The sequence below is a fragment of the Microtus oregoni genome, unplaced genomic scaffold, assembly GCF_018167655.1.
Source record: "Microtus oregoni isolate MIOR12 unplaced genomic scaffold, Mior012 000019F_ref0000042, whole genome shotgun sequence".
Classification (NCBI taxonomy): Eukaryota; Metazoa; Chordata; class Mammalia; order Rodentia; family Cricetidae; genus Microtus; species Microtus oregoni.
The window spans coordinates 20764779-20781148 of NW_024543078.1; the positions used below are offsets into that span (position 1 = coordinate 20764779).

Genomic DNA, 16370 nt, shown 5'->3' on the forward strand with positions numbered 1-16370 from the left:
CTCTGACACCTGGATTAGGGACTTTTAACATGGGGTTGGAGCTCGCCTGGTCAGAGTTCTTTTTCTTTTTTCGTTATGGCATTAATTTTTGTGTTCTAGTCATCTTTTCTTCACTGGAGGTGCCGGACAGTTGTTTGCTCGGCATGTCCACATAAGGACCGCCCCCAGGAGGCGGAGCTAAGGCTCGGCTCCCAAACACCATCCCTTGTCTAGAGACACAGAGTGGGCTTACAGCTGTGGCCTAAAGAACTGCAGAAGTTCCCCACTAATCACAAGACATAAAGGTCCGATAGTTTTCCAATCCTGTTGACTGTTATCTGCTCTGTCCCTCAGAGGGGTGCTAACATGCGGGGTAGGGTAGTCTGTTATCCGTGGGAGCGCCCTGTTCGCCTCATCAGGAAGAAGTGAGCTGCATGGCAGACTGGTGCTGGCCATGCCCGTGGTGTGTGAACTGTGATTGGTGTGAGCTTCCTGCTTGACTGAGGTCTCAGGGTGCTGCTCAAGCCTCGGGTGTGGGTGTGGGTGACTCTCTGAGGCATGGGCTCAGAGATAATAGAGATAATAGGCTTCGTCAGCCTGGTGTGCAACTTGGAGACATTATGGTGCCTGGCTCCCCTCATGTGTGTAGCATAGGCATCTGCCCTGGTGAAGGACATAGCACACAGGCCACAGTGAAGGCTCTGGACCTCTCTCGGACCTCTGCTGGGCTGTGTGCTTGTTATCTGAGCCGCCAGCTTCTTCAGGTGCTTCTGTCCTTCTAGGTGGTCCTGATAGGTCTGCAGCCCTGAGCAGCTGACCCCACAGACCTCAGAGTAGTGCACGAGGGTGGCCTGGGCCGCCTTGGGCTTCAGCAGCCTGCCCAGGAATGGTAGCACATGCCGGGTAAAGCTGGCCACCTCAGGGGTGTGAGCCCACCGGAGCTCTTGAGGATGTCTGCTGCTTCTATTGGATCCACTGGGACTTTGGTGGGTGGTCCACGCTGTGGGAGCGTGGGTCTGGTCGGCAGAGTGAGGCTGCAGCTGGCTGCTCCACTGTGTCCTCACAGCTCCTGGTCCCCTTTGACTCTTGAGAGCTGGTGGGTGGATGCAGCAGTGACTGGTGTATGCCCTTGGCTACCTGGGGCTGATCGTCAGTTGGGTACTGCTGGCGCTTGGACTTCTTGCTTGGTGCTGCCGGTGCCACGGCCTCAAGGCCAGTCACCTGTGCTGTGTGCTGACACTGTTGGAGGACAAGGAGCACGCTGTGTACCTGGGGGTGCGTGCCTGCAATCTGCCTGCCTGGGTTCATTTTCCAGACCCCGAAAGAGTAGGATGACTAAATAAGGTAAAACACATGTGGTCCTTTATTTGTCAATTTGTAGAGACGCTCTTTCTAGAAATCATAGACCCAGCTGCGTGGGGAGCAAGTGCCCACCTCAGCACCCTCAGCTTCACGAAAGTGAATGTGGGCAGCAGCAGCCCCTTGGAGTCAGTGGTGTTAAGGTTTACACTGAAAATGTAGACAAAAGACAAATTATCCTGGACCTTCAGATTAGTTTTTCAGGAAACTGTGAGATTGATTTGGAGATCAACCAATATTTCTGTGGAGCTGGTGTGAAAAGTACTCAGATTCACGGGGCAATATGGGAGCTCCTGGAGCCCTTGACTGGTGACATGTCTTCAGTTGGAGCATTGTCCTTCTTCTTCCTTAGGAAAGCACTTTTGGAGATTAACTGGATAGGACTGACTAGACTCCTGGACATCCCTGGACTGAGTGGTTTATTGGATATTATCATTTTGGATATAATAGAAAATTATCTGACAATCACTTGCCAAAAACCAAGATCTTAGCAGGGCTTCCTACACTTCCAATAAAGATACAGCCCCATGCAGTCCCCTCCTCCACTCCATCCCTAGATACAGCCCCATGCAGTCCCCTCCTCCACTCCATCCCTAGATACAGCCCCATGCAGTCCCCTCCTCCACTCCATCCCTAGATACAGCCCCATGCAGTCCCCTCCTCCACTCCATCCCTAGATACAGCCCCATGCAGTCCCCTCCTCCACTCCATCCCTAGATACAGCCCCATGCAGTCCCCTCCTCCACTCCATCCCTAGATACAGCCCCATGCAGTCCCCTCCTCCACTCCATCCCTAGATACAGCCCCATGCAGTCCCCTCCTCCACTCCATCCCTAGATACAGCCCCATGCAGTCCCCTCCTCCACTCCATCCCTAGATACAGCCCCATGCAGTCCCCTCCTCCACTCCATCCCTAGATACAGCCCCATGCAGTCCCCTCTTCCACTCCATCCCTAGATACAGCCCCATGCAGTCCCCTCCTCCACTCCATCCCTAGATACAGCCCCATGCAGTCCCCTCTTCCACTCCATCCCTAGATACAGCCCCATGCAGTCCCCTCCTCCACTCCATCCCTAGATACAGGCCCATGCAGTCCCCTCTTCCACTCCATCCCTAGATACAGCCCCATGCAGTCCCCTCCTCCACTCCATCCCTAGATACAGCCCCATGCAGTCCCCTCCTCCACTCCATCCCTAGATACAGCCCCATGCAGTCCCCTCCTCCACTCCATCCCTAGATACAGCCCCATGCAGTCCCCTCCTCCACTCCATCCCTAGATACAGCCCCATGCAGTCCCCTCCTCCACTCCATCCCTAGATACAGCCCCATGCAGTCCCCTCCTCCACTCCATCCCTAGATACAGCCCCATGCAGTCCCCTCTTCCACTCCATCCCTAGATACAGCCCCATGCAGTCCCCTCTTCCACTCCATCCCTAGATACAGCCCCATGCAGTCCCCTCTTCCACTCCATCCCTAGATACAGCCCCATGCAGTCCCCTCCTCCACTCCATCCCTAGATACAGCCCCATGCAGTCCCCTCTTCCACTCCATCCCTAGATACAGCCCCATGCAGTCCCCTCCTCCACTCCATCCCTAGATACAGCCCCATGCAGTCCTCCTCCACTCCCACCCTTCACACCACTGTGGTTTTTTTCAGATTTCAATAAAAAGTCAGAGGACTGAGTGCTGGTACCTTCCACATATTAGATCTCACTACTTATATCTATATCTCTCCACTTCTTAAAAAAATTATAGTCCTGACTCAATTAAAAATCAAAGCTGGCTTTGGAGTTGGACCATGGCTCACTACTTCTCTAAACCCAAGCCTATTGTTAGAAGAAAAATTCAGTGTTTCTGTCTCATATCAGAAGAGCCAATAGTGTGGGACAGAAAAAAACAAAAAATCTAGGGACTGTTGTTGTCAAAACTCTGTTATATCCCCAAAATTCTATTTCTCTCCTTACTTATTTTTGGCTCTTTAGTACTGTTCTTTGTAAGTAACTTAACTATATATTGACAGACTGATAGGTAAAATAAATAGAAGATAGATAGATGATAGATAGAAGATAGATAGGTAGATGATAGATTTGACCTATTTAGATAGATTTGTTCTATTTAATAGGACACTATATTTTTAATATTTCTGTGTGTCTACATGTATGACCTGGCCTATGCCTCTGAACAATTCAATGGCTTGCTGGGGTCCTAGATTTCCCATACCACTGGGATCCCCTACAATCCACAGGGATAAGTCATTGTGGAGAGACTAACAGAGCTCCTAAGGAGCTGTTTCCAGGACTATCTCACCAGAGGCCAGGAGAGATTCTCATCAGGCCTTTTTTCCCCATATGAACTTCCTCAGTTTTGATGACCTCACCCAGGGGAGAGGGTATGCTTGTGTTTTTCCTCAGACTGCCATGATGCCACCAATATGGGTCCCAGTAAGAGGTATATGCCTGGCCATGAATCAGTTTGCTTCCACCAAGAGGGGACTAGCCCAGGATGTGTAATGTATATACTTGCCTTTCTTGCTCTTGCTACCCCCCCCCCCCCAAACAAACTGATTTATTAAGGGCTGAGGTTATGGCCTTTGACTCCTCACTTTTTGAAAAAGTTTGGCATAATATAAAAGACTATTTGATCCTTCCTGGATGCTCACATATGCATTAATTGGTTGGGTGGTATTGTTAATCCTTATTTTCCTTAAATGTCTCCAACATCAGCAGACAGCAACTAAGGCAACTGTTCAGGTGTTAATGGCTCTTAAGCATCCTTCTTGCAGTCCTCCACAGGAGGCTATGCATGCCTGGTTATTTGTAATTCAAAAGACTATTCCTTGTCCCCCTAACCGGGTAGCTTTTCTGAAATGAATGCTCTTTAAGGGCTGGAAGTCAATGACAGGTAAGAGCTTGTTCGATAGGCTAACCTAAGACAGGCACAGTCCAGTGGGTGAGCCTTCCTGAGGCAGGGTCAGCAAGGCCTGAGCAAAGAACTGACTGTCACTGAACACCCATGTAATAAATAAAAAGGGTGGATATATAGGAAGTGAAGGCCTACCAGGCCAAAAAGAGTCAACCTGAAGTCTGCCTGGAGCTGTCAGAGGTCCTGATTGTGCCTAGTCAATGAGGGGTAACCAAGTGATGTTGACTGTCAATGGATCAGGACACCTGGGTCCTGAGAGAGTATTTAAGTTTTTCCCTATTGTTAAATAAAAGAGTCTGCTGTATACCTTCTACCCGAATCCCAGTGTCTGAGATGATACTGTGCCTTCTCACCCCCTGCCCCAAGGAAGACATTAAGGCCCAGCAACAGTAGCTGATTTTTAGATATTTTGTTTACATTTGGCCTGAGAATAATCTTTTTAAATTTGGCTTGCAAATATTTTATTGAGTAATTTTTATCTTTTCATCGAGGGTATTGATCTATAATTATCTTTTTTGTTGTCTCTTTATCTGGTTTTGGTATTAGATTAATGTTGGCTTCATAGATAGAGTTTGAGAGCATTCCTTCTGTTTCTAATTTTTTGAATAATTTAAGAAATATTGGCTGCAGATCTTCTTTGAAAATCTGGTAGAATTCTACTGTGAATCCATCTGGGTCTGAGCATTTTTTAGTTGGAAGGTTTGTATCACTGTTTCTCTCCCCTTATTCGTTACTGGTCTGTTTAAGTTGTTGCTCTCTTCTTAACTTTGGTGGTTTGGATGAACCTAGAGATTAGGTTTTCCAACTTAATGGAGTATGGTTTTCGAAAGTATTCCTTAACAATGTTCTGGAATTCTTTTGGTGTCTGTTGTAATATTTCCCTGTTAATTTCTGATTCTGTCAATTTGGGTCATTTCTTTCTTTCTTTTGGTTGCTGGGCCAAGGATCTGTCATGCTTGCTAATCTTCTCAAAGAGCCAGCTCTTAGATTCCTCTATACTTGTGCTGTTTTCTTTATCCTATTTCATCAATTTCTGCACTGATTTTTTTTTTTATTTCTTGCTATCTACGAGATGTAGACTTCATTTGTTATTGTTTTTCCAATCCAGTAGTTGTTCAGTTCACAAGGTTGGATATCTCAACTGGTCTTCAATGTACACTGGAATCCTGAATAAGTAGACTCTAATTTCAGAAAAGGGATGGGCTTGCTAGTAAGGCAAGAGCCAGCAGGCAGAGAGGGAAAGAGAGTGGGAGAGAGTGAGAGCGCTTGCTTCCTTCTTCCATGTCCTTATATAGGTTTCCTGCAATAGACCTTGTCCAATGTAGATGTGTATTAAAGGCATTTCTTCCCACTGCAAAGATTAGAAGTGGATATTCCTACTTCAAGTTAAGCAAAAATCCCTCACAGATGTGCCACTCCATTTTGGAGTTTTAGTTAATTCCAGGTGTAGTCAGGCTGACAACCAAGAATAGCTATCACAAGTCTACCCCTTGTCAACTTGACACAATCAAATCTCCTTATGTCATGATTAATTTCCAAATGAAAAAATAACCAGATCATAATAAATGCTTAAACATGACATAACTACTCCATTTACAATCACAAATGCATTATATATTTAACCAGGTCACAATTAGGCATAACATGATATAACTATCCCTGGTACAACTGCAAATACATTATAAATTTAGGTGGCCATGTCCCTTGAGGGACATTTTTTTAGTATCTCAAACTTACATATGATAACCATTAATATTCTCTTAATTGATGTTACATCATAGATAAGGAAATTGAGGAAAGAAAGCAAAAATATCTGTATAAACTCATTGTTAATAAAATAGAACAGAAATGTTCGTGTCAACTGTAATACTCATTTCTGTAACTGGTCACGTGGCCTTAGATGGTGTTTAGAACTATCTTCTTCTACTAACCATTCTATGCTTCTTCCACCCTCAGCAAGCACCTCAGATGATCTTGGCTCTTTTCCTGGAGGAGTGACCCATACCTTCATTTCTGATGGGTCTGTGTCCTTTGGCATCATGCTAGGATTAGGCAATTGTAGTTTTCTATTGACTTTAATCTCAGGACATGGTAGCACCAAGAGATGTCCTAAAGGATCTCCTGCATTCCAGACATAATCTCTCTTACTTCCATTATGGAGAAGCGATGCAATTTTCCCCATGGTAATTTGGATCAATCATCCTTCCTAATACTGTTATGCCTTCCTTAGCTTTTGATGTTAAGGCATCATAAGGCCAAAGTGGCCGGGGAAGTCTGAGCTTCCAGTTCAATGGAATGTTTGTTGTGGCTCCTAGCAGGAGCACTCCTCCCTCTGGAACCAAAACTTTCTAGGCTAGCAGAACTTAAGGTCACAGAAACAGGAAGCAAAAATTTTCTTTGTGTGTCACTATGGGTGAAAATGAATGGAATCTTCCCCTTTTGCCCTGGTTTCTGGACCTGTGGGTTATGGCTACCATATTTTGGATGGCAATTCAAAGCATATAATGCCTTCTGGAGAACGCTGTCCCAGCCCTTCGGGCTGCTGTCACCTAATTGGCACTGTAACTGTGTTTTCAAAAGGCCATTCTATCTTTCTATCAGGCCAGCTGCTTCAGGTAGGTGGGGAACATAGTAAAACCAATTAATTCCATGATCATGGGCTCACTGTTGCACTTCTCTGGCTGTGAAGTGAGTTTCTTGGTGAAGCAATACTCTGTGTAATATTGTGATGGTGGATAAGGTATTCTTTAAGTCCACAGATAGTAGTTTTGGAAGAAGCATTACACATAAGAAAAGCAAATCCATGACCAGAATAAGTGTCTACTCTAGTACAGACAAAGCATTGTCCTATCCATGGAAGAAGTGGTCCAGGGTAGTCAACCTGCCACCAGGTTGCTAGCTGGTTACCCTGAGTAATGGGTAATATCTAGGGCTCAGTATTGATCTCTGCTGTTGTCAGATATGCCACTCAGTGGCAGTTATAGCCAGGTCAGCCTTGGTGAGCATATGTCCATGTTTTCTAGCACATACAAAATTCCATCTCTGCCACCATGGCCACTTCGTTCATGAACCCATTGGGCGATGACAAGAATGGCTGAGGAAATAGAATGCCTATCCACAGAATGGGTCTTCCTATCTAATTGATTACTAAAAAATCCTTAGCTAAAGTTACTTTTTGATGAGTGTTCATATGGGACATGAGGATCTTTACAACCTTCACCCATTAAGAGAGATATATGCACATATTTCTTCTGCAGATCTCTCTTTCACCAATTCTTGGAACATCCAGCCAAACATTGCCTATAGTCCAGGAATCAACGAACAATTGTGCATGTTGCCACTTCTACTTCTAACAAAATGTATAATTGTAAATGGAGACTGCGCTTTAGTTTCTCAGCTGCTCAGACACAAATAATCACACAAAACTATATTAATCATAACACTGTTTGACCAATGACTCAAGTGTATTCCTTGCTAGCTCTTATATCTTAAATTAACCCATTTCTATTTATCTGTGTATTGCCACAAGGCTGTGGCTTACTGATAAGGTTCTGCTATCTTTCTCCTTCAGCAGCTACATGGCATCTGCCTGACTCTGCCTTCTTTCTCTTTGCATTCAGTTTAGTTTTCCTGCCTACCTATATTCTGCATCTTCTTTATTAACCAATGGTAATAAAACATTTTTACAGCATACAGAGGGAAATCCCACATCATCTCCCTTTTTCTGTCTAAATAAAAAGGAAGGTTTTAACTTTAACATAGTAAAATTACATATAACAAAACAGATATCAAGCAAGAATTATAGTTACAATATTTCTTTATTAGTATAAAGTTTCATATTTAATTTATCTTTTATCACAAATAAGAAAAACTATAATTACAACTATCTAGTCTTCAATACCATCAAAGACCCCAGAAGTATACAATATTACCTAAGTAAACGAGAAGTACATTGTAAGTAACTTCCAAAACTCTAGAATTAACAGAGACACCTCTATGCCTGGACAGTCAACCAAAGTTCTTCTGTAACATTGGGGCATCCATCTTCAGCCTATAGACTCATAGTTTCTGGCAGACTATTCCATGAACCAGGAAACTTTAAAGACTGTTTAGCCTATATTGGCAGTTTATCAGTCACTTTCTTTGGTGTCCTACAGAATGTCTGACAGACTCTTTTATGAAGCAGGAACCCTGAAGGACTGTCTCATATTATTTAGGGAAGTTCAGCAGTCATTTTTCTGTGGGTTCTGCATGTCCAGTTTATATAACATCTCGTAAAGCATTTCAGGCAAGAGCAGTTTCTTACCCAAATGACTAGCTGTGCCACACTGAAGGCAAGTTCTATAATGAGTTTCTTCAATGCCCATCAACTTCTTTGAATTAATTGGTGCAGCCAGAACCAGACATGTCTCCGTGTTGAGAAAAATCTAAGTTCTTAAAAATCTTTTGAATGCCATATTCTGTAAGTCTTTGAAGTGTTGAAGATTATCTATCTAATTGAAACACATCTCTGTATATTTAGAAAGCCTAACATGACTACAAGTTTGACTATTAGAGATGACTATCTACTAATCTGTAATTTTTAATTATACATTACATTTTTAAATAAACTGTAGAAATATAATACCTTAAACAAGAGTATACATATAATAAAACTGACCTTAAATTTGTATCAATAAATCAAACTCCTTATTAATGTATTCATTTTTATATCATAACCCTTTAAATGAAAACAAACATTTATAAGCAATCATTTGGGGAATTTGGGTGTAGTTTTCTCTAAACTGCTTCCTGCTATTTGTTGGGCAAAGTATTTTTAGGGTTCATAGAGACCTTTCAGGAGTTCATGTTCTATCAAACCACATTAGCCTAGAAGGAACGAACCCACAGGTTCTCAACTTCTGTGGAAACAAAAGCAGAACCTCTTTTCCAAAGAAACATATTCTTAGACTCAAATTTTGAAGCCAAGATACCTTTAAAATATGTATGTTGGTTTACCTTAGCAGCCCCAGAATCAAATATTTTTCAGCAGTTAACTCATTAATGGTTAAAAAAATTTAAAAACCACAATAATATACATAATCCAAATTCTCTATGTATAATCCATCTTTATGTGTGACATTTTTATTCTATTTTTAATATTTATTTTATTATCTTTAATCCTTTAATCTATGACTATCTGTATTCTTTCTTCTCTCTCTCTCTCTCTCATAAACCCATGTACATTTATCCAACCCTGTGACCCATCTAGACTTTCTTTCTTTCTTTCTTTCTTTCTTTCTTTCTTTCTTTTTGTCTGAGTCTGTCTTTACTGTGTATCTGTAATGCTTTTTGATCAGGATCAATTTTTAAAATGGTAAGCTGTGTGGTGCTGGATGCTGGCTCCACCTCTCTCAATCTTTCAATATGGCAGGGGTATGTTTACCACCAGTTCTGAGAGCCATATTCACCACCCCAACTCCAGGGATGCAGGGGGTCTATGTCACCATCAAGCAATATGCAGCATGTCACAAATCCCATGTGTTCCATAGCACGACTGCCCAAAAGAGTCATAGCCATTCCTGCCACCAGCAAGAACTAGGAAATTGTCTCTTAAAGGAACAGCTAGCAAACATAGCTCATCTGAAAAAAATGCAGCTATCAAGAAGTTTCAATTGATTCCCATTTTTGGGGGGTCTAGAAGCCCTTTTAAAAAAAAGCTTTCTTAGGAACATGGGATGTACTCACTCATATTTGGTTTCTAGCCATAAATAAAGGACATTGAGCTTATAATTCATGTTCCTAGAGAAGCTAAATAAGGTGAATCCAAAGACAAACACATAGGCATCCTCAGGAATATTAACCTTCATCAGGCGATGAAAGGACACAGAGACAGAGACCCACACGGGAGCACCGGACAGAAATCTCAAGGTCCAAATCAGGAGCAGAAGGAGACGGAGCACGAGCAAGGAACTCAGGACCACGAGGGGTGCACCCACACACTAAGACAATGGGGATGTTCTATTGGGATCTCACCAAGGCCAGCTGGCCTAGGTCTGAAAAAGCATGGGATAAATCCGGACTAGCTGAACATAGTGGACAATGAGGAATACTGAGAATTCAAGAACAATTGCAGTGGGTTTTTGATCCTACTGCACGTACTGGCTTTGTGGGAGCCTAGGCAGTTTGAATGCTCACCTTAAGAGACCTGGATAGAGGTGGGCAGTCCTTGGGCTTCCCACAGGTCAGGGAACCCTGATTGCTCTTCAAGCAGATGAGGGAGGGGGACTTGATCGGGGGAGGGGGAGGGAAATGGGAAGCGGTTGTGGGGACGAGGCAGAAATCCTTAATAAATAAATAAATTTAAAAAAAAAGCTTTCTTAGGTTTTATATGGATGTACATTGCCCCACATTGGGCACCATTATGTAAATAGAGACTACACTTTAGTTTCTTGGCCACCCAGACCCAAATAATCACACAAAACTATATTAATTACAACACTGTTTGGCCAATGGCTCAAGGGTATTCCTAGCTAGCTCTTATATCTTAAATTAACCCATTTCTATTAATCTGTGTATCTCCATGATGCTGTGGCATACTGGTAATGTTCTGGTGTCTTTCTCCTTTGGCAACTACATAGCATCTTTCTGACTCCACCTTCTTTCTGCTTTCAATTGGTTTAGTTTTCCTGCCTACCTATATTCTGCCCTGCCATAGGCAAAAGCCATTTTTTTATTAACCAATGGTAATAAAACATATTCACAGTATACAGAGGGGGATCCCACATCATATAACATGTCTACTGCCTGAAGTTCTGCCCTCTGTAAAGATTTCCCCTCATAGGTGTCTTTCAGGATTGTCTTAAAATGGGGTTGTTATAATGCAGCTGTCCACTTCTGGGTGTTGTCTGTGTAACATGTAGAATCATCAGCAAAACAGACCCTAGTCTTTTTTCCTACAGATAACCAATCACAGGGCACACCACATGAGGCTATAGGTGCATGCTTGTTAACAGTATTGTAACACGAGTAGGAACCATATGCATTTGGGTAACTTCTTTATGTAACTTGCTTGTGCCTTCAGGACCTGCTCAGGCCTGATCTCGTACATACCATAGCCATTTAATAATATATTACTACTGTGTATGTCCTACTTCATGATTTGGTGGATCAGATAAAACCCAGCTTATGATGGGCAGTTCAGGTTGCATGGTAATCTGTTGACTCATTGCCAAACATTTAGTTTCCACTAAGGCCCAATAGCAGACCAAGAGCTGTTATTCAAATGATTCAAATGAAGAAGAGTTGTCTGCAGATGATGGTAGAGCCTTGTTCCAAATCCCAAAGGTCTCTTCTGTGATTCACCAATAGGGGATCTGCCAAAGGCTCCAAACAGCATTCCTATCTGTCACTGACACCTCAAGTACCATTGGGTCTGCTTAATCAGATGGTCGATGTGGTAGAGCAGCTTGCATAGCAGCCTGGACCTGCTGAAGAGCTTTCTCTTGTTCCAGGCCCCACAGAAAGCTAGCAGCATTCTGAGTCTCTTGGTATATGGACCAGAGTAACACATATAAGTGGGCAATGTGTTGTCCCCAGATTCCAAATAGGCCCACTAAGCACTGTGCTTCTTTCTTGGTGGTAGAAGGGGCCAGGTGCAATAACTTACCCTTCATTTTAGAAGGAATAACTCTGCATGCCCCACACCACTGGACTTTTAACAATTTTGCTGAGGTAGAAGACCCTGGAATTTTGATAGGTTTTATTTCCCATTTTTAATGGCATACATGTTACTAAAAATTCCAAAGTGGTTTCTACCTCCTGTTTTTGGTCCAATGAGCATAATGTCATCAGTATAGTACACCAGTGTGATAGTATATGGAAGAGAAAGACAATCCCTTCAAGTTAAGTTATGACACAGGAATGGAGAATTAATATGTCCTTGAAGTAAAACTGTAAAGGTGTACTGCTGGCTTTGCCAATGGAAAGCAATTTGCTTCTGGTGGTCATCATGGACAAATACTTAGAAAAAGGCATTTGCCAGATCAATAGCTGCATACCATGTACCAGATGTGTTAACCTGTTCAAATAAGGACACAATGTCTGGTATGGAAACTTCAGTTGGAGTCACTATTTAATTGAGTTTCTGATAATCGACTGTCATTCCCCACAATCCATCTGTCTTCTGCACTGGCCACATAGGAGAGTGAAAGGGTGATGTAGTGGAACCACCACCCTTGTATTTTTCAAGTCCTTGATGTGGCACTAATTTCTACAATTCATCTAGGGATGTGGTACTGTTTTTTTTTTTTATTCATTATTTTCCCTGGCAGAAGCAACTCTTCCATTTAGCCTTTCTAAGCATATTAATTCTCACTCCACAGGTCAGGGAACCAATGTGAAAATTCTTCCAACTTCTTTCTCTCTCAATGATACATTCTGGAACTGCAGAAATAACCACAGGATGAGTTCAGGAATCCACTGGACCCACTGTGAGTTGGATTTTGGGCAAAACTCTATTACTTTCCTGACCTCCAGAAGCCCTTTACTAACTGGAAGGTCGCAGTGTTTCCTGGGGTCCCACAAAATCAGTGTCCGTTCAGAACTTGTATCCAACAGACCCCAGGAAGTCTGTTGTTTCCTTTCCCCCAGTGTCAATTGTCCTCATAAAAGGTTGTAGGTCCCTCTGGGGAAGGACTGGAGAAAGGCCAACTAAAACTTTGAGGTGTCTTACCAAGCCCTTCCTCAGGGGAGCCTGGCCACCCCTTCATTCAAGGGGTTCTGGGTCTGCACACTGGCTCAAGTCTGGAAACTGGTTCACTGGCCAAGATTCCCTTTGCCATGGTTCAGTGGAGCCTTTCTTTCATTTGTATGAGATTGTTTTCTATTTATACAGCTCAAACAAAAATTCATTAGGCTTCTTATCTATTTCATGCCTTGAAATACCATGGTTGAGTAGCCAGTACCTGCTACTAGAAAATTCACTTTACTTGTGCTGGCCATTATGGGCTAGGCTATCATAGACATTTCTTTATCTATACTTCCCATTATGATAACTACAATCACCTTACCTTTGGCAATTCAATGCTGCCACCTGGGCCTTGCTACCTCAGAGCCCAGTTCAACCCATTGGCATTTCATTCAACTGAGCAGTAGTATCTCAATCCCTAAGGTATGTATGGCACAAGAAAAAGGGCAACAACAAAACTCTTCAAATGTGTGGGGCCCCCTCACCATTTTGTGTCTTATAGGAGTGAAGGGTGTGTCTTCTGGGTCTTCACATTGTGAAGGTGCACCCACTGTAGCATTGCAGTTTCCCCAAGCCTTAAAATTCCTTCATCAACACTGGGCAAAGACATCAGGCATCTCCAACTTCTTTCAGAAGGCCATCTTTTGACAAATCCTTCAGCCAAGCATCCAAACACACTTAAAAAAATTTATTGTTTTTATTTTCTCCACTTCCCTCCCTTCCTCTCCCCTCCACTTCTTCCCACTTCCATTGTCTCCATGATCCCAATTTACTCAGGAGATCTTGTCTTTTTCTACTTCGCATGTAGATTAGATCCATGTATGTCTCTCTTAGGATCCTCATTGTGTCTAAGTTCTCTAAGATTGTGAATTGTAGGCTGGTTTTTCTTTGCTTTATGTACAAAGACCACTTATGAGTTAGTACATATGATATTTATCTTTCTGGCCCTGGAATACCTCACTCAATATGATGCTTTCTAGATCCATCCATTTGCCCACAAATTTCAAGATGTCATTACTTTTTTTGCTGTTTAGTACTCCATTGTGTAAATGTACCACATTTTCCTTATCCATTCTTTGGTAGAGGAACATTTAGGTTGTTTCCAGGTTCTGGCTATGACAAACAATGCTGCTATAAACATAGTTGAACACATGTCCTTGTGGTATTATTGAGCATCCTTTGGGTATATATCCAAAAGTTGTATTGCTGGGTCTTGAGGAAGGTTGTTTCCTAATTTTCTGAGAAATTGCCACACTGACATCTAAAGGGGTTGTACCAGTGTGTACTCCTGCCATCAGTGCAGGAGTGTTCCCTTTACCCCACATCATCTCTAGCATAAGCTGTCATCAGTGTTTTTGATCTTGGCCATTCTGACAGATGTCAGATGGAATCTCAGAGTTGTTTTGATTTGTACTTCTTTGATGGCTAAGGATGTTGAGCATTTCCTTAAGTGTCTTTCGGCCATTTTAGATTCCTCTGTTGAGAGTTCTCTGTTTAGGTCTGTACTCCATTTTTATTGGATTATTTCAAACAAACTTTTAACATTTTTTTATTAAACTGCAAGTTTCTAGGTCAAACCTAGAATCTTCTCTCAGAGGGCCAATGTCAATAAACTCAGCAGGATCCAGTTTTCTGTTCCTTCCACCATTATTCCACACCCTTAAAATTCACTCCCACATATATTCACCAGACTTCTACTTGAGTGGATTAGCAAGCTCACTAAGTTCTTTAATAGAGCAGCACACATGCTCACAGCCTACACTTTATACCTTCCCTCTAGAAGTCTGCTTTGCCTTATGTTTAGTTATAGGACTTGAGGCAACTATTGGTGATCCCCAAGGGACATCAGTATTGTCTTGCCTGGCATTTTCTTCAGAGAAAGTCACTGCTGGTTTAGCAGAGGATGAAGGGTTGGTTTCTTTAGTTGGAGGTGAAAAAGGCAGTATTTCATGGAGAGTACTTCTGCTGAAGGTGTAGAGACTACCTCCTCAGCTGAGATAAACCCTGGAAAATCTGAGAGTTCAAAGTTCTCACTCCAATAGTGTCCTCCCACACATCACCATCCCAAGGATCTCATTCCTTACCCATCAGGGCCCTTGCTTTTATTGCTGACATCCTCTAAGGCTGAGGATTCAATTTCGATGTAATTCAGCCAACCTTATAAAGAGGGCTTCGGTTTGATTTTCCTGCTGCCGGAGGGAGTTCTTTCCAGGGCACACTTGGAAACCTTTATGTTGAAGGAGCTGCGGGCCTCTTCCCACAGCCCAGCTCCTGGCCACCTGGCTAGCTTATACCTCTAAATAACAACACACAAACTGTATTCATTTAAACATTCCCTGGCCCATTTCTATTAATGTGGGTAGCACCGAGGTGCGCTTACTGGGAAGATTCTAGCCTACGTCCATCCTGGGTCAGAGCTTCATCGCGTCAGCCTGGGAGAGGGGAGCATGGCGTCTGAGCTCACTTCCTCTTCCTCTCAGCATTCTGTTCTGTTGACTCCACCCACCTATGTTCTAACATATCAGGGCCAAGCAGTTTCTTTAACCAATGACCTTCCTCCATTACCTTTAGACCAGCAGCTCCCAACTTGTGGATTACAACCCCTTTGGGGGGTTGCATATCAGATAACCTGCATGCCATACATATTTATATTATAATTAATAACAGAAAAATCACAGTTATAAACTAGAAATGAAATAAGTTAATGGTTGGGGATTACTACAACATGAAGAACTGTATTAAAGGGTCACAGCATTAGGAAGGTTGAGAACCACTATTCTAGACAGTTTATATACATCTGGAGCCAGCCAGTTTTATCCCTGAGTTCATTCTTGTCCTTCACTCTATTCTGAGGGGCTAAAAGTTTGTTCATGTTATCATGGAACTCCTTCTTTTCTTTTGTCAGTTTATCTAGAGATTCTAAGGAGCAACCAACCCCTAGCACCTTCCTTATTTTTCCCCAAAATTGCCAAATGTTTTATACCCGAAATAGGCAAATCTGTTGCTTCTGGCAGTTGGTGAATCAGGATAATCAATGCATTTGTCTCCTTTAATCTGTGGCATTGTTCTCATCATGGGATTATGGTGCCCTCCTAGCTTCTAGGATAGACTTCAGTAACTCTAGGTGGTGGCTTATTCGAAAACCTCTTCCAGATACCTAAATAATCATCCTTATATACCTGTTTCTCTAGAACCAACCACTTCTAGTACAATATCTGTATTAGTCAAGACTCTCTAGTGGAACAGAACTCATGATATATATTCATGATATATATACATGATTTATTCATATGTATATATGTGAATATATAAAGGAAATTTCAAAATGGTTTACAGGTCTGTGGTTGAGCTAGTCCAACAACAAAAGTTCCACAGGTCCAGT

General features: G+C 42.6%; 1 pseudogene; it reads right to left on the reverse strand.

The window, feature by feature from the left end:
• Positions 1-6130: 6130 nt before the first annotated feature.
• On the reverse strand, positions 6131-16051 carry LOC121459252 (annotated as a pseudogene).
• Between the last annotated feature and the right edge of the window lie 319 nt (positions 16052-16370).